A 23,029-nucleotide genomic window follows, 5' to 3' on the forward strand; every position below is an offset into this window, starting at 1 on the left:
TACAGTGACTGGAGCTCACCTATAGTCATGGTGCCAAAACCAGATGGTACCCAACAGTTATGAGTGGACGATTGCAAAGTCAATGCCATTACAAAGACTGATGCATATCAAATTCCATGATTGGAGGACTGTGTCGAAAAGATGGGACAAGCAACTTCCATTTCTAAGTTGAACTTGCTCCGAGGCTACTGGCAAGTACCTCTGTCAGAGAGTGCAAAGTCGAGAGTGCAGTGCTGGAAAAGTACAGCAGGTCAGGCACTATCCGAGGAGCAGGAGAATCGATGTTTTAGGCATTGGCCCTTCATCAGGAATTGCCTGAAGAAGGTCTTATGCCCAAAACGCCGATTCTCCTGCTCCTCAGATGCTGCCCGACCTGCTGTGCTTTTCCAGCACTACTCTCTTGATTGATCTCCAGCATCTGCAGTCCTTGATCTCTCCTCAGAGAAACCAAAGGCAATTTTGGCTTTTGTAACACCAAATGGACTATATCTCCTCAGATGCTGCCTGACCTGCTGTGCTTTTCAAGCACCACTCTAATCTTGACTATATCAGTTCAAAGTCATGCAATTTGGTATGAAAAACATTCCAGCCACATTTCAGAGACTGACTAATGAGGTCATTGCCGAGTTACCCAATTGTATTGTTTACATTGATGACCTGGTGGTTTTTAGTCACTCATGGAAGGAACATTTACAGCATTTATCAGACTTGTTCGATTGACTTCGGAAGGCAGGCTTGGTGATAAACTGGGCTAAAAGTGAATCTGCCAAAGCCCAAGTCACCTTCCTAAGCCACATTATTGACATGGACAAATGGTCCCAAGAGATGCAGAAACGAAAGTAATTGGGGAATTTCCACACTGTTGATGAAAAAGCAGTTACCACAGTTTCTGGGATTGAGTGGATTTTACCGAAAGTTTGTGCCAAACTTTAGCAGTGTGGCTTCTCCACTCACCGAACCGTTAAAAAAGAGTAAGAAGTTTCAGTGGACAGTGGACTGTCAAAAGGCATTTGACAGCCTTAACCACTGCCCCAGTATTAGTCACCCCAGATTACACAAAGCCTTTCAAGGTAGATATCAATACCAGTGATGTGGGTGTTGGTGCAGTACTCCTGCAGGAGGATGACGAAGGGATAGAGAGACCCATTGTGTGTTTTTCCAGGAAGTTGAACATTCGTCAACAGAAATATTCAACAGTGAAGGAAGAGACTTTCAGCTTGGTGCTGGCATTACAACGTTTCAGTGTTTATATTACCAGCAATGCATTTGAGACAATTGTATAAACTGATCATAACCCATTGACCTTTGTGGAAAAAAGTTAAGAATAAAAATGACAGATTGTTTAGATGGAGCTTGTTGTTGCAGCCATTCAATGTGAGAATTGCGCATGTGGCAAGTCGCGAAAACATGATTGCTGATGCATTACCGAGGCCTCGATTGAGATATAGAGGTGTTCAGTGGTGGATGTGCCATGGCCTGAATTTGCATGTTGTTGTGCATGTTTGTATGTTTATAGTTACAGTGTATATGTGCGTTTTAGACTACTAACCAATTTGTTTTTCAATGGTTTTAAAAATGAAGCCATCTTTTGATATTGATGGTTCTTTTTTTTAAGGAGGGAAATGTCACAAAGCTGGTCCCTTTTTTCTAAAAGCTGTTCCTATTCTCAAGGATGCAGTTTTGTTCAGAGGAGTCGTAAACCACTCTTTGGTGCCGATTAGACTGGTTTGGTACAGAGATTAAAGGGTATTGAGAGCCTTTTTGTTTATATGCAAACAGATCAGACTTCAGGCCAAAGTGGTCATGTTTTCAAGGTGACCTGTATAATGAAAGGGGAGTGGTCAAATCTCTAGCTGAGCAGTTCAGTCCAGAATTAGTTAGGAGTTCAACAGTGAGCTGTATGGAAACTCTTTCTTTTTCTGCCCTTCTAACTTCTGTTCCTTTTTATTTACTGTGTTTAAGGAGGTTTGCTTAGTGGGAATGTTGTGTAAATTTGGAACAGCATAATTAAGTCTAGTCTGGATAGATTGAGTTCTGTAGAGGTTCCTTATACTGTTCTTTATGTTTCATGTGTAATTTTGTGAATAAATTTTTTGTCTTGTTTTAAATCCTAGTAGGCAACTTCACTAACTCACAACGGGTAACTTTCACTGCACACTTATCGAAACAAATTGCAAAGTTATGGTCTGGGCTGCCTGCTTAAGAATGTTTTGAGTAGTCTGGCCTAGTCCTTAGCAATTGTGTTCTTGGATAAGGACAAAATAGCAGTGGGAAAAAAAAACATCATAAATTATTCGATCAAAGGCAGTAATGGTAGTAGATTATGCCAGTTTTAGTTACTACGTTAATGTGAACAGCAAAGGACAGTTAGTTTAGCCACTCTCTAAGTGACTTATCCCAAATGTTATGCATTTCCCTGGAAGTGTAGTTGCTAGGTCTTTAAGGTGGTGAAGAAAATGTCAGTCTAATCTAGACAAAAGTGGTTTTAATCTAATTCATCCTATACATGGAATATCACTTCAATCCATATGTGGAACTTATTCAAGTTAAACAAATGGACCTGATTTTCTTGGCAACTTTTGGCAGTTGTAGCTTTTTTTTGTCTCTGTACAAATTTGCACATAATTGACTTGCACGAGTTTCATGCCAAATATTGCAATGCACAATTTCTTCCATTATACAAGTTCATCCACAGAAATCCATTTTGTCTGATGCCATCATTAGATCCCCATACAAAGAACAATGCAAGTGTGCTTCCAGTATTTATACCCATTTGACACTCAAAATCTTACTGCAGGATCCATAGCTACTGTTCCTACAGCAATTTTAACATAGTATATAGTACATTCTCCTTACTGAGACCAGCCCTGTATTTTCTTAATATTTGAATATTGTTTTTGTTAACATTGGAATCTAACACATTGAAATAACCAAGCAGCTACATTTTCCTAGACCTTAATTCTTAAAACAATCAAAGACATGGGCTTTTCCATGGAAATACATTCAAATGAACTACGCTTTTCTCCTTCAGTCAATAAAATTCCATCAGTAACATTTCTTTTAAGCTTGATTCCATTAAACAATCCTAAATATTGAAAGTTAAGGTTATTAACATAATTTCAAATTCTGATGTTACCATGGTAACTCCAACAACACTGTAAGTAATCTGTCCAACTCATCAACTTAATTTTTGACGTAGCTGCATTCCGCACAAATTTTGATAGTTTTGGCTGGCTGTAGATTGGAGTGTCTCACACAAGATGAGAATTTGGAACTTGATGCAGGCAAGTAATAAGAGTAAAAACTAATAGAGTAATTTCTCAGTTAGGATGGTTCAGTTGATTTTAAGAGGTGATTGTTAGAGGGTTTTAAATGAGCAAGTTTACAAAAGGTTGAGTAAAAATGATTCTCTAGTATCATTGAGGCACATCACTGAGGCAACAGCATAGGTGGTGTTGTCTATCCATGAAATTCCTTCAGTCTTAATGGTGATTAATCTTTCACCCAAGCACCTTTCCATTTCCAATACACATGGTGACTATATATTAATACACACGCACACACACACACACAGACCTTCTCTCATACACATGGTCTGTCTCAGATACACACACATTCACTCACTACACACACAACCTCACACAGGCTTATATTCTGTCATACAAATACACACACTGTACCAAGCACAAGCATGCGAAACACACATTTTGTCACGCACACGCAGACTCATATACGCACACACTCAAATGCACACACTAACACGCTCTCTCTCCCTCACATGCGCACGCGCACACATACACAAACACACATATAAGTCTATGGGGTAAATTTGCATTTGCAAAATTGGATTTGCAGATACATTCTATTTTTTGCTCAAAAAGCACACAACCTGCAGATAGTCATTACAGGCAATCAATCCATAAAACATTTAACTTTGTCCACCCCAGTCTAACACTGGCATATCCACATCAATCTGAGAAAGGCAAAGTACTCTTTCAGTTCTCCAGATATGCCAGAACCCTATTGTCCATCTTACAACCTTTGGGATTGGACAAGTCCAATCTGTGCTCTTCAATTGATTGACAGACTGTGAAATATAATAAAGAAGTTAGCTTTATTCCCAAATTCATTTATGCTGTTCCATGTATTCTGACTGACATAATGCCATATTAAATTAGTTTTTGTTTCTTCAGCAACAGTGAAATACACATGTGCAGGAATGTTGCCAACAATGAGATCCAAATCTATTCATGTTTCCTTTCACTACATTCCCTCCTACACATGTGGCATTATATCAGTGGAAGGAAAGGCTGGAGTTACATCACAGAGTGGATTATACTGCAAAAGAGAACTCGACTGCTATAGGTCCAGGTGCAGTAAGAGAATTGCAACTCCTCCAACTTTTGCAAAGTGGATGATTAGGTCCTCAGAGATAAGGGATATTTTCTCAAAATGTGGGCTTGATACTGCTTTTGACATTCCAAACTCCCTTTGCAAACAGCAAATACTAATTACATATTTGAGAGAAAGAAGCATTATATAAGATCTTAAGGGAACTGTATAGAGTGGATACGGAAGGATGTTTTCCCTTGTGCAGTAGAACACAATGAGAGGATATAATTTAAAAATAAGAGGTCTTTCTTTTAAGATAGAAATGAACAGAATTTTAGTTTTCTCAATGCAGACAGAGTCTTTACATTTTTTTGATAAACAAGTGACTCAGAAGTAGTGGAAAATGGAGCTGAGACCATAATCAGATCAAACATTCAATGGTAAAGCAGGCTCAAAGGATGAAAGATCTACTTTTGCTCCGAAGTCCTCCATTCCTATTCAGGCAGGCACCACAGGCAATTGGAGAGGGAGGTCTGGTTGAGAATATTGAGGAATAGGCACTTGGACTATTTACTGTAAATCTGACCATATGGGATTCCTGCATTTGCTCCCTTTAACTTCTTTTGTTTCTCTCCCTCAGCTAAAATCAGAAGTCCCTTGCCAGTTGTCAAAAATAGAGAAATGCACTGTTCTTAAAGATTCCTGGAAACTGCTATGCTTATTGGAATGACAAAGATCAAAGTTTTTTTTCATTTAAATCCCCTTTTCATTTCCAGAACAGAAGGTAACCATGAAATGCACATTTCTTTGAAATCCAAAAATAGACAGCACAATGTACAATGGATGCAAACAATAAATAGTCACAATCTTCAGTCTCACTTTCTGGTACACCTTGCAAGTTCAGGTTTGAGGAATACTTGCATGGATTGGTGGACATTGTGCTTTTATTTTGTTTGGTGCAACTCCCCACAATTGCTCATGACTGCTTTAACATTCCTGCTGACCTTTAAATTTATTATGAAAGAAGGTCATTACCTTTTATATCTGACTGTAGTCTCGGTGATTGTGACATAGTGGTTGATTTGTGATACAGAATAATGCTGTTCATGAGTTCCAATGTCACTATTGGAATTTTAAGTCGATGACTAAATCCAAAATATGAAGCTAGTTTCAGTAATAGTGACCATGACAGGCGAGATGATGACCTATTGGCATAATCGCAGGACTTTTAATCTATAAACTCAGGTAATGTTCTGGGGACCTGGGTTTACTCCTACCACAGCAAATGTTGGAATTTTAATCCAAGCAATAGTTGAATTAAGAGTCTACTGATGACCATGAAACCGCTGCCAATCATCAGGGGAAAAAAAAATCCACCTGGCTCAGTAATGTCCTTCCTGGAGGGAATTCTACCATTCTCATCTGGTCTGGCACACAAGTGACTCCAGAGCCACTGAAATGTGGTTGACTCTCAACTGCTCTCCGAAATGGCACAGTTGTATCAATCGCTACAAAGTGCCAAAAAAGAACTGAGACCAGACAACCATCTGACATCAACACCAGAAATGACAACAGCAAAAACAGCCCTGTTGACCCAGCAAAGTCCTCCTTCCTAACATCTAAGAGCTAGTGCCAAAATTGGGAGAGCTGTCCCTCACTCCCATGCACTTTACATTTAAAGTTAAGCCAGGAGTCAACCCTGGTTCAATGAAGAGTGCAGGATGGCCTGGCAACAGCAGCACCAGACATACCTAAAAATGAGGTGTCAATCTGGTGAAGCTACCAAACTGGACTATTTATGTGCCAAAACAGCATGAACAGCAAGTGATGGGTACAGCTAAGTGATCTCACAACCAACAGATCAGATCTAAGCTCTGCAATCCTGCCACATCCAGCTGTAAATGATGGTGGATTATTAAACAATCACTGGAGGAGGATGCTTCACAAATGTTCCCATGCTCAATAATGGAAGAGCCCAACTCTTCAGTGCAAAACGTAAGGTGGAAGCATTCATAATAATCTTCAGAGAGAAGTGCCAAGTAGATGATCTATCTCGGCCTCCTCCAGAGGAACAACCATCACAGATGTCAGTTTTCACCAATTCAGTTCATTCCATGTGTTACAAAGGCAATGGATCCTGACAACATTCCATCACCAGTGATGAAGATTTGTGCTTCCGAACATGCTAAGCTGTTGCAGTACAGCAATAACCTGCTCAGTGATACCCCAGTTCAACTTCCACCAGTACAACTCAGACCTCACTACAATCTTGGTTCAAGCATAGACAAAAGAGTTGAATTCCAGCCGGAGGCATGACAGCCTTTGATATCAAGGCTGCATTTGACTGAGTTTGGCATCAAGGTAACTTAGCAAAACTGGAATCAATGGAAATCAGGGAGACCTCTCTGCTGGTTAAAGTCATACCTGACACATAGGAAGATGGTCATGGTTGTTCAAGGTCAGTCATCGCAGCTCCAGGACGTCTCTGCAGGAGTTCCTCAGGGTAGTGTCTGAGGCACAACCATTTTAGCTGCTTCATCAATGACCTTTTCTCCATCATAAGATCAGAGGTGGGACTGTTCACCGATGACTGCACAATGTTCAGCACCACTCATGACTCCTCAGATAATAAAGATGTCCATGTTCAAATGTAACAAGAACTGGAAAATATCCAAGCTTGTACTGATAAGTGGCAAGTAATATTCATCCCACACAAATGCCAGGTAATGACCATGTCCAATAAGTGATGATTTAACTACTGCCCCTTGACATTGAATGTATCACATCACTGAATCCCTGACTAACAACATCCTGAGTATTGCCATTAACCAAAAACTGAACTGGACATGTCACATAAATACAGTGACTACAGAGCTGATTAGAAACTAGGAATACTGCAGTGAGTAACTCATCTCTTAAACTACACAAAATCTGTTCACAATTTACAAGGAAGAAGTCAGGAGTGTGTTGCAATACTCCCAATTTGCCTAGACGGGTGCAGCTCCAGCAACACTCAAAACCTGGCACTACCCAGGATGAAACAACCTATTCAGTTGGCACTGCACTCACAAACATTCCACCACTGATGCTCAGTAGCAGCAGTGTGTACTACGTGCAAGGTGCACTGCAGAAATTTGCCAAAGGCGCTTAGACAGCACCTTCCAACTTCACAACCATTAAAATCAAGAAGGACAAGGGGAGCAGATATCGAGAAACAATACCACCTTCAAGTTCCCCTCCAAGCCACTCAACATCCTGACTTGGAAATATATTGCTGTTTCTTTGCTGTCACTGGGTCAAAATCCTAGAATTCCCTCCCTAATAGCATTGTGGGTGCACATACAGCACACAGACTGCAGTGTTTCAGGAAGGCAATTCACTACCACCTTCTCAAGGCAACTAAAGACAGGCAATAAACACTGGCCCAACTAGTGATGCCTACATCCTACAAGTGAATGAACAAAAATGTATCATTTACCATCCGTGCACACCCCCACCTCGCCTGACTCTGGGTAGGAATGCAGATGACTCTTATTTGCTCTCTGAAATGGCCTAACCAGGTCTGTTAGGAATGGACAGCAAATACTGGCCTTGACAACAACATCCTGTTCCACAAAAGAATAAAACAAAATGACTGTTGTGGGACACTTGCTTTGCCCCAGAGAATGTCTTATGTATTATTAATTTTGGCTATAAAATTTAAGACACAGCCTACAACAAATAAATAGGTGGTTATTTGACAACAAATTCAAGACTACTTGGAGCAGGGTAAGGGTGTAATTTTCATTAACCACTGAAATGACTTGATCAGTCAGCTATAAGCCAGTTTACAGGATGAGTTGTCACAAAAAGAGCTGAACAATATTAAACTTACTGGTATAATGTATATTTTTTTTAAAAATTACTGAAACATGAGTTTTATGGCATTGCTGATTAATGCCACATATTCATATTCAAGACTTCCTGTCTAGAACTGGAGCCAATCTACCCATTGAGTAATTTTTCTCTGTCCTTGTTTTTGATAATCACTCTAATATGGGAATGCATATGAAAAGGAATGTAATAATCACTAACACAGTGTGGACGTCATAAACATATTTATTTATGAAATATTATCAATATTTGTTAAGCTTTGTCTTTTGTTTTATTGGGCATTTTTTCCCTAAATAACAATTCATCAATCATGCTAATTTTGGAAATGAGTAAGCGACATGGTGCCTTTTTAACATCATGCAACAGTTTGGCTGCCCATGTGTTGCATTCATCACTGCACTGTACTCTTTATTTAATATATTAATGTTCAGATTTGGTGTAGAGATTTCTGTGATGCTTGTGACTTAGTCAAGTACTTTTCTCAAGAGGTGATAGGCATTTATGATCAGAATAATTTGTCTGATTTCAATTGCCAGGCTTGTTCACTTGAAAAGCTGTTCCAAGTATCGGGCAGTTCCAAGAAATACTTCTATGACTTGAGAGTCATTGCTAATTTCTGTGTTTCTGGTCACTTGGCCCTGTTGCAGACTCATTCTAGATGTAGTCAATCTCCTGTAAGAGCACAGATTGTTGCTGTGTCATGAAATTTCCAGATAAGAATAACCTAAAAGTTGGTTACCTCAAACTTTATTTCAAGTATATGGAAATGAACAGTTAATGCATGATGAAATATGGGCCCTTGCTTTATCGCACCAGCTTAAGAGTGTACCAACTAGTTCAAGATATTTTCTAAACAACCTGTTCAGTGTTGTTGTTTCAGGCCACAGGAACAGGTGGGACTTAAAGCCAGCTCTTCTGGTCCAGAGGTAGTGACGTTACCACCATACAAGACACCCTGGCACCAACTAGTTCTGTTGTGTACAGTAAGGTGGCTTAGCAAGATGGAAATCACAGTGTATCTTAATGTATCCTATGTCAATATCTTGCCATTGCAGATTGCCCATATTCTCTCACTATCCTGCTCTGTTTCAAACCCACAACGTCAATGTCTCCAGGCTGATTTATGCTTCAAATTACATTTTCTTATATTCACTTATGGGAAATGGATATCACTGGCTGGCCAACATTTTATTGCCAATCCTCAATTGCCATTAAGAAGGTGAGGGTGAGCTTGAACTGCTACAGTCCACATTCTGTAGGTTGACGCTCAATGTCCTCAGAAGAATTATAGAATCTACATTAGCGAGTTTTGAGAAGATTTGTGGCTCAGGTTGAGGTTCTGGATGTAGGTTTGTTCGCTGAACTAGAAGGTTCGTTTTCAGACATTCGTCACCATATTAGGTAGCATCATCAGTGAACCTCTGGATGAAGCACTGGTGGTATGGCTCGCTTTCTATTTATGTGTTTAGGTTTCCTTGGGTCAGTGATGTCAGTTTTTGTGGTGAAGTCATTTCCTGTGGTGATGTCATTTCCTGATCTTTTTCTCGGGTGTGTTAAATGAGATCCAAGTCAACGTGTTTGTTGATAGAGTTCCGGTTGGAATTCCGTGCTTCTAGGAATTCTCGTGCATGTCTCTGTTTGACTTTTCTGAGGATGGATGTGCTGTCCCAGTCAAAGTGGTGTCCTTCCTCATCCGTATGTGAGGATACTGGTGAGAGTGGGTCATGCCATTTTGTGGCTAATCGATGTTCATGTATCCTGGTGGCTAGTTTTCTGCCTGTTTGCCCAATGTAGTGTTTGTTACAGTTCTTGCAAGGCGTTTTGTAATTTAGATTAGTTTTGCTTGTTGTCTGTCTGGGGTCTTTCAAGTTCATTGGCTGCTGTTTTAGTGTGTTGGTGGGTTTGTGGGCTACCATGATGCCAAGAGATCTGAGTAGTCTGGCAGTCATTTCAGAAATGTCTTTGATGTAGGGGAGAGTGGGTAGGGTTTCTGGGCATGTTTTGTCTGCTTTTTGGGGTTTGTTGCTGAGAAATCAATGGACTGTCTCCAGTGTCCTCATTTCCCCTCCCCCCACTTTATCTCAGTCCCAACCCCCGGATTTAGCACTGCCCTCTTGACCAGCAATCTTCTTCCTGACCTCTCTGCCCCCACCCCTCTCCGGTCTATCACCCTCACCCTTGCCTCCTTCCACCTATCGTATTCTCAGTGCCCCTCCCCCAAATTCACCCCCCCCCACCTTTTATCTCAGCCCGCTTGGCACACCAGCCTCATTCCTGAAGAAGGGCTTATGCCTGAAACGTCAATTCTCCTACTCTCGGATGCTGCCTGGCCTGCTGCGTTTTTCCAGCACCACACTTTTCAACTCTGGTCTCCAGCATCTGTGGTCCTCACTTTCTTCTAGTTGTGTTCATTGGGTACCTGTCATAGAACATAGAGCATAGAACATTACAGTGCAGTACAGGTCCTTCGGCCCTCATGTTGCGCCGACCTGTCATACCAATCTGAAGCCCATCTAACCTGCTGCCTGCCATCTAGCACTGCTGCCTCACAGCGCCAGAGACCCAGGTTCAATTCCCACCTCAGGCGACTGACTGTGTGGCATTTGCACGTTCTCCCCGTGTCTGCGTGGGTTTCCTCCGCGTGCTCCGGTTTCTTCCCACAATCCAAAAATGTGCAGGTTAGGTGAATTGGCCATGCTAAATTGCCCGTAGTGTTAGGTGCCAGGGTAAGTGTCGAGGAATGGGTCTGGGTGGGTTGTGCTTCGGCGGGTCAGTGTGGACTTGTTGGGCCAAAGGGCCTGTTTCCACACTGTAAGTAATCTAATCTAATCTAATATAATCCAACCTACATTATTCCATGTATGTCCATATGCTTGTCCAATGTCGACTTAAATGTACTTATAAGTTGGTGAATCTACTATCGTTGCAGGCAAAGCATTCCATATCCTTACTACTCTCTGGGTAAAGAAACTACCTCTGACATCTGTCCTATATCTATCACCCCTCAATTTAAAGCTATGACTCCTCGTGCTCGCCGTCACCATACTTGGACAAAGGCTCTCCCTGTCCACTCTATCTAACCCTCTGATTATCTTTTATGTCTCTATTAAGTCACCTCTCAACCTTCTTCTCTCCAATGAAAACAGCGTCAAGTCCCTTAGCCTTTCCTCGTAAGACCTTCCCTCCATACCATGCAACATCCTAGTAAATCTCTGCACCCTTTCCAAAGTTTCCACATCCTTCTTATAATGCGGTGATCAGAACTGTACACAATACTCCAAGTGTGGCCGCATCAGAGTTTTGTGCAGCTGTAGCATAACCTCATGGTTCCGGAACTCGATCCCTCTATTAATAAAAGCTAAAACGCTGTATGCCTTCTTAACAACCCTGTCACCTGGGTGGTAACTTTCAAGAATCTGTTTACCTGGACACAGAGATCTCTCAGCTCATCTACAGTACCAAGAATCTTACCATTAGCCCAGTACTTTGCATTCCGGTTACTCTGACCAAAGTGAATCACCTCACACTTGTCTGCATTAAACTCCATTTGCCACTTCTCAGCCCAGCTCTGCAGCTTATCTATGTCTCTCTGTAATCTACAACATCCTTCGTCACTATCCACAACTCCACCGACCTTAGTGTCATCTGCAAATTTACTTACCCACCCTTCTACGCACTCATCCAGGACAAACAGCAGTGGGCCCAACACCGACCCTTGTGTTAGGAGACTGTCTAGTCTGAGGTACAGATAGACGTTTCTGTGGCCAGCAGCGAAAAATCAGAATGGTATGTTGCTTCCCTGGTGCCAGGATCAAGCATGTCTCAGAGAGGGTGCAGAATGTTCTCAAGGTGGAGAGGGGCCAGCAGGAGGTCATTGTACACATTGGAACCAATGACCATAGGATGGGAAAAGGTTGAAATTCTGAAGGGAAATTACAGAGCGTTAGGCAGGAATTTAAAAAGGAAGTCCTCGAGAGTAGTAATATCTGGATTACTCCCAGTGCTACAAGCTAGTGAAGGAGGATAGAGCAGATGAATGCATGGCTGAGGAGCTGGAGTACGGGAGAAGGATTCACATTTTTGGATCATTGGAATCTCTTTTGGAATAGAAGTGACCTGTGCAAGAAGGACGGATTGTACCTAAATTGGAAGGGGACTAATATATTGGTAGGGAGATTTGTTAGAGCTGCTCAGGAGCATTTAAACTAGCAAGGTGGGGGGAGGTGGGTGGAGGCATGGGACCCAAGGAGATAGTGAGGAAAGATTTCAATCTGCGACTGGTACAGTTGGAAACAAAGGTGAGTCAAACAGTCAGGGCAGGCAGGGACAAAGCAGAGAATAGGTAGGATTAATAAATTAAACTGCATTTATTTCAATGCAAGGGGCCTAACAGGGAAGGCAGATGAACTCAGGGCATGATTAGGAACATGGGACTGGGATATCATAGCAATTGCAGAAACATGGCAGGACTGGCAGCTTAATTTTCCAGGATACAAATGCTACAGGAAGGACAGAAAGGGAGGCAAGAGAGTAGGGGGAGTGGCGTTTTGGATAAGGGATAGCATAACAGCTGTACTGAGGGAGGATAGTCCCGGAAATACATCCAGGGAAGTTATTTGGGTGGAACTGAGAAATAAGAGAGGGATGATCACCTTATTGCGATTGTATTATAGACCCCTTAACAGTCAGAGGAAATTAAGAAACAAATTTGTCAGGAGATCCAAGTTATATGTAAAAATAATAGGGTGGTTATGGTAGGGGATTTTAACTTTCCAAAAATAGACTGGGACTACTATAGTGTTAAGAGTTTAGATGGAGAGGAATTTGTTAAGTGTGTACAAGAAAACTGTTTGCTTCAGAATGTGGATGTCCCTATAGAGAAGGTGCAAAACTTAACCTACTCTTGGGAAATAAGGCAGGGCAGGTTACTGAGGTGTCAGCAGGGGAGCACTTTGGGGCCAGTGGTCATAATTTTATTAGTTTTAAAGTAGTGAAGGAAAAGGATAGACCAGATCTAAAAGTTGAAGTTCTAAATTGGAGGAAGGCCAATTTTGACGGTATTGGCAAGAACGTTCAAAAGCTGATTGGGCGCAGATGTTCGCAGGTAAAGGGATGGCTGGGAAATGGGAAGCCTTCAGAAATGAGATAATGAGAGTCCAGAGAAAGTGCATTCCTGTTAGGGTGAAAGGAAAGGCTGGTAGGAATAGAGAATGCTGGATGATTAAAGAAATTGAGGGTTTGGTTAAGAAAAATAAGAAAGCATATGTCAGGTATAGACAGGATAGATCGAGTGAATTCTTAGAAGAGTATAAAGGCAGTAGGAGTATACTAAGAGAGAAATTAAGAGGGCAAAAAGGGGACATGAGATAGCTTTGGCAAATACAGTTAAAGAGAATCCAAAGGGTTTTTACAAATACATGAAGAACAAAAGGGTAACTAGGGAGAGAATAGGGTCCCTCAAAGATCAGCAAGGCAGCCTTTGTGTGGGGCCGCAGGAGATAGGGCAAATACTAAACAAGTATTTTCATCAGTATTTACTGTGGAAAAGGACATGGAAGATATAGAATGTAGGGAAATTGATGATGACATCTTGAAAAATGTCCATTCTACAGAGGAGGAAGTGCTGGATGTCTTGAAACACATAAAAGTGGATAAATCCCCAGGACCTGATCAGGTGTACCCTAGAACTCTGTGGGAAGCTCATGAAGTGATTGCTTGGCCTCTTACCGAGATATTTGTACCAGCGATAGTCACAGGTAAGGTGCAGGAAGACTGAAGGTTGACTAACGTGGTGCCACTGTTTAAGAAAGGTGGTAAGGACAAGCCATGGAACTATAGACTAGTGTAAAAAGTGAGGTCTGCATATGCTGGAGATCAGAGCTGAAAATGTGTTGCTGGTTCAAGCACAGCAGGTTAGGCAGCATCCAAGGAACAGGAAATTCAACGTTTCGGGCCAGAGCCCTTCATCAGGAATGAGGAGAATGTGCCAGGCAGGCTAAGATAAAAGGTAGGGAGGAGGGACTTGGGGGAGGGGCGATGGAGATGTGATAGGTGGAAGGAGGTCAAGGTCCCTCCCCTTCCTAGACTGTCTCAGACTCCTCCCTCCCCTTCATAGACCTTTCCATTTCTATCTCGGACGACCGACTCAACACAGACATCTACTATAAACCGACTGACTCCCACAGCTACCTGGACTACACCTCCTCCCACCCTGCCCCCTGTAAAAACTCCATCCCATATTCCCAATTCCTTCGTCTCCGCCGCATCTGCTCCCAGGAGGACCAGTTCCAATACCGTACAACCCAGATGGCCTCCTTCTTCAAGGACCGCAGATTCCCCCCAGACGTGATCGATGATGCCCTCCACTGCATCTCCTCCACTTCCCGCTCCTCCGCCCTTGAGCCCCACTCCTCCAACCGCCACCAAGACAGAACCCCACTGGTTCTCACCTACCACCCCACCAACCTCCGCATACAGCGTATCATCCGCCGTCATTTCCGCCACCTCCAAACGGACCCCACCACCAGGGATATATTTCCCTCCCCTCCCCTATCAGCGTTCCGCAAAGACCACTCCCTTCGTGACTCCCTCGTCAGGTCCACACCCCCCACCAACCCAACCTCCACTCTCGGCACCTTCCCCTGCAACCGCAGGAAATGTAAAACTTGCGCCCAAACCTCCTCCCTCACTTCCCTCCAAGGCCCCAAGGGATCCTTCCATATCCGCCACAAGTTCACCTGCACCTCCACACACATCATCTATTGCATCCGCTGCACCCGATGTGGCCTCCTCTACATTGGGGAGACGGGCCGTCTACTTGCGGAACGCTTCAGAGAACACCTCTGGGACGCCCGGACCAACCAACCCAACCACCCCGTGGCTCAACTTTAACTCTCCCTCCCACTCCACCGAGGACATGCAGGTCCTTGGACTCCTCCATCGGCAGAACATAACAACACGACGGCTGGAGGAGGAGCGCCTCATCTTCCGCCTGGGAACCCTCCAACCACAAGGAATGAACTCAGATTTCTCCAGTTTCCTCATTTCCCCTCCCACCACCTTGTCTCAGTCGGTTCCCTCGGCTCAGCACCGCCCTCCTAACCTGCAATCTTCTTCCTGACCTCTCCGCCCCCACCCCACTCCAGCCTATCACCCTCACCTTGACCTCCTTCCACCTATCACATCTCCATCGCCCCTCCCCCAAGTCCCTCCTCCCTACCTTTTATCTTAGCCTGCCTGGCACATTCTCCTCATTCCTGATGAAGGGCTCTGGCCCGAAACGTTGAATTTCCTGTTCCTTGGAGGCTGCCTAACCTGCTGTGCTTTAACCAGCAACACATTTTCAACTATAGACTAGTGAGCCTGATTTTACTGGTGGGCAAGTTGTTGGAGGGAATCCTGAAGGACAGGATGCACCTCAGGAAAGGGAAGGATTGATTAGAGATAGTTAACATGGCTTTATGCATGGGAAATCATGTCTCACAAATTTGATTGAGTTGTTTGAGCAAGTAACAAAGTGGTAGATGTGATCTATATGGACTTTAGTGAGGCATTCGACAAGGTTCCCCATGGGAGACTGGTTAGCAAGGTTAGAGCTCATGGAATACAAGGAGAATTCGCCATTTTGATACAGAACTGGCTCAAAGGTAGAAGCCAGAGGGTGGTGGTGAAGGGTTATTTTTCAGACTGGAGGCCTGTGACCAGTGGAGTGCCACAAGGATCAGTGCTGGGTCCTCTACTTTTTGTCATTTATGTAAATGATTTGGATGCGAGCATAAGAGGTACAGTTAGTAAGTTTGCAGATGACACCAAAATTGGAGGTGTAGTGGATAGCGAAGAAGGTTACCTCAGATTCCAATGGGATCTTGATCAGATGGGCCAGTGGGCTAAGGAGTGGCAGATGGAGTTTAATTTAGATAAATGTGAAGTACTGCATTTTGGGAAAGCAAGTTTTAGCAGGACTTATACACTTAATGGTAAGGTCCGATGGAGTGCTGTTGAACAAAGAGACCTTGAGTGCAGGTTCATAGCTCCTTGAAAGTGGAGTCACAGGTAGATAGGATAGTAAAGAAGGCATTTGGTATGCTTTCTTTTATTGGTCAAATTATTGAGTACACAAGTTGGGAGGTCATTTTGCGGTTGTACAGGACATTGGTTAGGCCACTGTTGGAATATTGCGTGCAATTCTGGTCTCCTTCCTAACGGAAAGATGTGATACTTGAAATGGTCCAGGAAAGATTTACAAGGATGTTGCCAGTGTTGGAGGATTTGAGCTACAGGGAGAGGTTGAATAGGCTGGGGCTGTTTTCCCTGGAGCATCGGAGGCTGAGGGGTGACCTTATAGAGGTGCATAAAATCATGAAGGGCATGGACAGCAGAAGGAAAGGGCAGCGGTTTAGGGTGAGAGGGGAAAGATATAAAAGAGACCTAACGGGCAACCTTTTCACTCAGAGGATGGTATGTGTATGGAATGAGCTGCCAGAGGAAGTGGTGGAGGCTAGTACAATTTGTAACATTTAAAAGGCACCTGGATGGGTATATGAATTGGAAGGGTTAGGAGGGATATGGGCTAGGTGCTAGCAGGTGGGACGAGATTGGGTCGGCATGGACAAATTGGATCAAAGGGTCTGGTTCCATACTGTACATCTCTATGACCCTATGACTCTATCTACAGGCAAACAATACATACGGACCAAATACTGAACTACTGAAGCAATCATCCCAACACCCACAAACAAAGCTGCATTAGAATATTATTTCAATGAGCCACCACAAAATATAGCACAGAGGAACTATGCAGAGCAGAGGAAATTCACCTATCCAGCGAAATCAAAAATAACAAGTACCCAATGAACACAGTGCACCGATGTCTCAGCAAAAAACCCCAAAAAGCAGACAAAACATGTTCAAAAACCCTAACCACTCTCCTCTACATCAAAGACATCTCAGAGATGACTTGAGACTATTCAGACCCCTTGGCATCATGGTAGCCCACAAACCCACCAACACACTAAAACAGCAGTTAATGAACTTGAAATACCCCACAGACAACAAGCAAAACTAATTTCTGGATTAGTAGTGCTGGAAGAGCACAGCAGTTCAGGCAGCATCTGAGGACCAGTAAAATCGATGTTTCGGGCAAAAGCCGAAATTAGGAATACAGGCAGAGAGCCTGAAGGGTGAAGAGATTCCAATGTAACTAATGTAAGTTACAAAAGACCTTGCAAGAACAGTAACAAACACTACATTGGACAAACAGGCAGGATACATGAACATCAATTAGCCACAAAACAACATGACCCTCTCTCACTGGTATCCTCACATACAGATGCTCGCATACACCACTTTGACTGGGTCAGCACATCCATCCTAGGACAAGCCAAACAGAGACGTGCATGAGAATTCCTAGAAGCATGGAATTCCAACCGGAACTCGATCAACAAACACATTGATTTGGATCCCATTTACCACCCCCTGAGAAAAAGATCAGGAAATGACATCACCACAGAAAATGACATCACCAATCCAAGGAAACCTAAAAATGTAAATAGAAAGCAGGCCATACCTTCAGTGCTTCATCTGAAGGCTCGCTGATGATGTTACCTACTGTGGTGCCGAAACATCTGAAAACAATCCTTACAGCTCAGCGAGCAAACCTATATCCAACAGAATCCATATTGTGTGGAAACAGACCATTCAGCCCATCGAGCCCACACCACCCATAAAACGAGCAGCCCAACCAGACCCCTATCCAATCCACGTAACCTTGTATTTTCGCATGGTTAATTCACCTTGGCTATATATCTGTGGACTGTAGGAGTAAACTGGAGCACCTGGAGGAAACCCATGCAGACACAGGGAGAACGTACAAACTCCACACAGACAATTGTCCAAGGCTTGAATCAAACCTGGGTCCCTGGCGCTGGGGGGCAGCAGTGTTAACCACTGAGCCACTATGCCACTCCCGGAGAGAATTCCAAGAATTTGACCTGGCAACACTGACGGAATGGCGATAGATTTCTAAGTTAGGATGATGATAGTTTGAAGGGGAAGAAACAATTGTGATGAAAGGGTTTGTTTTTCAATCCAGGCAACAAAGTCACATACGTCATTGCACTTATCGTTAGGAAGCTTGTTGCTGATGCAAACTGGTCTTCATATCACGGAACCTTACAGCACAGGAAGCCACAGGTAACGCATCACCTGTGATTGCAGGGTGAACAACTGTTCCAAATTTTACATGATTGTTCCATATTTCAGGCAAATGCTCTGTGTTTCGGGTTGCGTCGCACGTATGTTGTATGCAACAGCACATGGGCACTGCGCTTCCTTCCTGGAGGTCTACTTGCACAGGTTGATTAAAACACCCTCTTCTGTTTCCAATAACTAGTTATCCCGTGTATCAAAGGAAGAGCAATTCAATTAGTTCTCTTTCCCAGTAGCATGAAAATTTCATATTTTTAACTTTATACCCATTGCCATTTGAAAGTTAGAATCTTCTACCATCACCCTTTCAAGCAGATAATAACAATTTCATGTTTATAATTCAAATTCTCTTAATTCTGGCTCTGTTTTTGTTCCTGGGCCAAAGACACAAAGGCAGGGGATCTCCTAAATCTGTGAATCCACTGTTATAACTGTTTACCTAAACTTCTCCTTTTTGGTAGAGGTGGGCGAGGGGCTGGGAACCTCAACTGGAATTTGGAGAGGTGACCTTGGGAAGACCTCAGAAAGATGTCTGGTGCAGGGATGGGAAGAATGGGAAAGTTTGCTTCAGAGCCCATTTCTGTATCCAAAGTTTGAAAGTAAAGGTTAACACATAGAACAGCTGTCACTCCTCATCCTACTTCATCCCTTAGGCACTCCGTTTTGTTTTATTCATCAATATCAATATGCTGAATTAGATAGCAAAAGACTGGAAGATTTATTGTAAATCTATTGTTTTAGACACTAGAGTCCACCTTTCCTCACCCAGAAACTAATACCCCTAATTTTAAACCTTACAAACCCAACGTCACTTTGATGATTTTCTGAAACAACAATTAACAAACAGTGAGAACAATAACAGAACATACAATCAAGTGTGGGGACTAAATCAAAATTGTGTCAGAAAGAGAGACAATATAATCCAGGATCCACAGTGCCCACCTTTCTCTGAAACCTTCAAAGGTATTGGTAGACACTGGAGCTCCCCCTGCAAGTACAACCAAATGTACACCAAGAAGTGGAAGAGAGAGACAAGCAGTTGGAAATTACAACCTCTTCCACTTCCAGCAGACCAGTTGATGGCTCCTTGAGCCAGACCCAGGAGTAGGGCCATGAGCAGGTCCTCCTGCCTCCTGCCCACACCCCTGTCCATACCAGGTGCCAAAAGATGAGGCTGAAGTGCAACCGAAAAACCGTAGAAGTTTTCAATAAAATTGAAAGAAGGTACAATATCACACAACCAACATAGACATGGTCCACAGACTCCACAGCACCATGGAATAAGTAGTTGGATTGCAGGTCCATGAACCACCTTAATCACAGGACTGCTCCATGATACATTCTCCAACCCAGGGTCCTAATGGAAAGACACAGGAATCCCACATTGAATGCTGGATTAAGCATATGGCCATAGCAAAATCTCCTCAATGATTGGGTATAAATTGCTATTTTTTTTAATGCTGGAACATAAGATATGGACTGAGTGAATACATATGCTGTGTGATTTAGACATGGACAATGACCTTGTGTAAAGCCTATATGACTTTAAAATGCTTTGTCTGCAAAAGGGCTTTTGAGAGCTTACTGAAGTATTCTAATAATTAACTGGATATGTAAATAATAAAATAATGTTTTTGAACTGGAATACTATTCATATCCAAGCCGATCTTCAGCCTTTGGTTAATCTGATTAAAACAGATAGAGTCACAGAGCCATAGAGTCATACAGCACAGAAACAGAGCCTTCAGTCCAACCAGTCCATGCCGAACCTAATCCCAAACTGAATTTGTCCCACCTGCTTGCTCCTCATCCATATTCCTCCAAACCTTTCCTCTTCATGTATCAATTCAAGTGTCTTTTAAACATTGTATTTGTACCCACATCTATCACTTTGTTAGTAAGTTTATTCCACGAGTGAAACAATCTCTGTGTAAAGAGTTTGCCTCTTATGTCGATTTTAAATCTGTCTCCTGTTACCGTAAAAATGTACCCCTAGTCTTGAAATCCTCCAACCTAGGGAAAAGACAACTACCATTAACCCTGTCAATATCTTTTATTATTTTATAAACTTCTATCAGATCACCTCTCAATCTTCTACTTTCCAGTGAAAAAAAATCCCAGCCTATCCAGCCTCTCTTTATAACTCAAACCTTCCATACCCAGCAACATCCTGGTATATCTCTTCTGAACCCTCTCCAGCTTTATTATATCCTTCCTAAAACTGGGCGACCAGAAGGGCACACAGTATTCTGGAAGCATCCTCACCAATGTTCTGTACAACTGAACATTACTTCCCAACACCTATACTCAAAGCACTGAGCAATGAGGGCAAAAGTGCCAAATGCCTTTTTAACCACCCTGTCTATATGTGATGCAAAATTCACACAATTATAAATCTGCACCCTTGTGTTCTACAACACTATCCAAGGGCCCACCAGTAATTGTGTAAGCCCTACCCCTATTTGTTGTGCCAAAATGTACACCTCATATTTATCCAGATTGAATTCCATATACCATTTTTCAGCCCACTGATCCATTTGATCAAGGTCTGTTTGTAATCTTAGAAAACCTTCTTCACTATTTACTATGTCACCAATTTTGGTGTCATCCGCAAACTTATTAACCATGTCTCCTATATTCTCATCAAAATCATTCACATAAATGACAAGCAAAAGAGGACCCAAGACCAATCCCTGTGGAACACTGCTGATCACAGGCCTCCAGTCTGAAAAGCAACCCTCCACCATTACTCGCTGTCGCCTGCTGGTAAGCCAATTATGTATCCGATTGGCAAGCTCATCCTGGATCTCTGTTCTAGTTATTTTCTCACACTGTTTGTTGGCCTTGCTGCACACAAATTGGCTTCAACATTTCCTGTGTTACAACACAGACTGCATTTTGCAATTAGTTCATTAGTTGGAAAGCACTTTGGGGTATTCTTAGGTTGCGAAAGATGCTGTAAAAATGAGTCTTTCTTTTTGATTCACTTTTTCTGATCCTGCTGTCCTAGTTCAAAAATATATGTATTTTCTTTTACTGCCTCATTTGTAGTAGGTTGCTCAATGTTAAATATTCTGAAGGACTTAAGCAAACACTTAAAACATGTATAATTTGCTTAGTTTATCAATTGTCACTTGCTCCACATATGTGACTTACGTATACAACTGACATATGTGCACGTCCTCTTCTTCCTCATTGCTTACCTTGGCACAGCAATCCAGACACTTGCAAGCACAGGTTTACATCACCTCCTGGTGTGTGGCTTGATATATAGCTCTTATAGAATGGCCATTCAAACTTGTTTCATCTTCTGCTCATTGGTTGAATGGCCTTCCATTCTATGTACTTATGCCATCTCTTATGATCTGCAGCTGTCTGCAAGTTTTAATTTATCACTTTTGCATTTTAGAGTCAGAGAGTCATAGAGATGTACAGCACAGTAACAGACCCTTTGGTCCAACTCATCCATGCTGACCAGATATGTTCAACTAATCTGGTCCCATTTGTTAGCACTCGGCCCACATCCCTCTAAATCCTTCTTATTCATATATCCATCCACATACCTTTTAAATGTTATAGTTATAATTGTATCAACCTCCACCATTTCTTCTGACAGTTCATTCCATACATGCACCACAGTCTGTATGAAAGAGTTGCTCCTCGGTCCCTTTTAAAATTTTCCCTCTCATCCTAAACCAATGCCCTACAGTTCTGGACTCCCTCACCCCAGGGAAATGACCTTGTCTACTTACCTTATCCTTCACCTCATGATTTTATAAACCTTTATCTAGTCACAACTCAGCCTCCGATGCCCCAGCCTATTCAGCCTCTTCTTATAGCTCAAACCCTCCAACCCTGGCAACATCCTTGTAAATCTGTTCTGAACCCTTTCAAGTTTTATAACATTTTTACAATAGGAGGGAGATCAGAATTGCACACAATAATCCAAAAGTGTCCTAACCAATGTCCCGTACAGCTGTAACATGACCTCCCAATTCCTCAATGCTCTAATCAATAAAGAAAAACATACCAAATGCCTTCTTTACTATCCTATCTGTCTGCAATACCACTTTCAAAGAACAATGAACCTGCACCCAAGATCTTTTTGTTCAGCAACTCTCCCCAAGACCTTACCATTAAGCATCTAAGTCCTGCCCTGATTTGACTTTCCAATTTGCAGCACCATCTGCCACACCTAAGCCCATTGGCCCATCTGATCAAGGTCACATTGTATTCAGAGGTAACCTTCTTCACTGTCCATTACAATCGCATCCAATTTTTCCTTCATTCCTTGCACAATATGCAAGGATGATGCCCACATGAATGCATACTTGAGCAGTATTCTCCTAATCTCTCTTGCTTCCCAACTGTTGGTCACTTGAGTGTAACTTTGGAAGTACCTTAATTCATTGAAGTGCATAACATTGAAAAAATTTAATTTTCATTTAACACACCAATTTTACAATGAAAGTAACTTAACCCACCTTATTGTTCAGGATCATTGCAACCTTTCTGAAATTATGGGTCTATTAATAAAATGTTGAGCAAAATATCAATGTCTGTTTGTCTAATGCTAAGGATGGCTGGCTGAACCAGTATCAGAGATGAAGAGTGTATT

This window comes from Hemiscyllium ocellatum, chromosome 17 (genome assembly GCF_020745735.1).
Source record: "Hemiscyllium ocellatum isolate sHemOce1 chromosome 17, sHemOce1.pat.X.cur, whole genome shotgun sequence".
NCBI lineage: Eukaryota > Metazoa > Chordata > Chondrichthyes > Orectolobiformes > Hemiscylliidae > Hemiscyllium > Hemiscyllium ocellatum.